This window comes from Cydia splendana, unplaced genomic scaffold (genome assembly GCF_910591565.1).
Source record: "Cydia splendana unplaced genomic scaffold, ilCydSple1.2 scaffold_95_ctg1, whole genome shotgun sequence".
NCBI classification, from domain to species: domain Eukaryota; kingdom Metazoa; phylum Arthropoda; class Insecta; order Lepidoptera; family Tortricidae; genus Cydia; species Cydia splendana.
The window spans coordinates 116,669-117,892 of NW_026946912.1; positions in this window are offsets into that span (position 1 = coordinate 116,669).

Below are 1,224 nucleotides of genomic sequence, written 5' to 3' on the forward strand. Positions count from 1 at the left end.
GTTTGTTACCACAGATATAAAATCAAAAATTATTATAAAATAAAAGTGCGTCTACTCAGTTTTGTATGAACCAAGAAATAATTAGTGTAAAGGACGACTCACATTAGACCGGGCCGGAGCTTCCGGCGCATCGTTTTCTATGGAAAGCATCACGTGGTCGCCTGTCGTGTCATAGAAAAGTAAGCTCCGGAAGCTCCGGCCCGGACACGGCCCGGTCTAACGTGAGTCATCCTTTAAACGGTTTTCCCTGAAGCAAAAGTGCAATATAGGTATTACTTACTTCACTAACTTCGCCTACTAAGAGGCAAATCGCGACTTTGTTATGGTTTATCGATAACTTCTCACATCACTAGATTATCGACATTACATGTCGACTATTGCCCAGCACTTTTCTGGCTGTGTACGTATTTAGAAACTTGACTCCGCCCCTAAAATTAGTGCGATAGGGACAACTGCAGCTGAGGTGAAAAATCCTGCGTAAAAATGTCAAAAATCGAGGTTTCGTACTCCACTGTTTCCTCCTCCAAAACTTAACCAATCGTAACCAAATTTGGAAATCTAAATGATTATGAAATTATCTGTGTCGGACCGTTTTGCTTTTTTGGCTAATTGATATCAGTTTTGAATACCACGCCTCTCATTGCGGCATAGTCAATTAGGCCATTTTGGCCATTTTTGAAGGGCTGTAGCGCCTTAAAAAAAAATATCAAAAAAAGCAAAACGGTCCGACACAGATATTGACAATATTAATCTGTATTGAAAAAATCATTGCTCTAGCTTCAAAAACCACGGAGGAAAACGGGGAGTACTTTTGTATGGAGGAATGACCACTCCTGTTGGCTCTTAAAGTAGTATGAGGATGGAAGTCGGGAGGTGTATTGATACAACCAGATTCTAAATAAGACTACATTTTATTCATAAAGATCATCGATTATATAGCATTGAAATACACGTACATAAGCATCTATAGTTCTATACACTACATCTCCCACGGAGGAAAAAAAAAAAAAACAAGTATTTTTTTTTTGTTGAAATGATCATGTTTTAAACAATGAAATTATCTGATCTTATCATTACTTAGAACTAATTAGTACTTATATTAAGAGTTACAACTCTTGTTTACAATAATACAGACAATGCTGATCGAATAACAAATACATTTATGCATCAACCACAGTAAAAGAATAATAGACAGTATGCTAACATTGTATTATGGTATGAAAG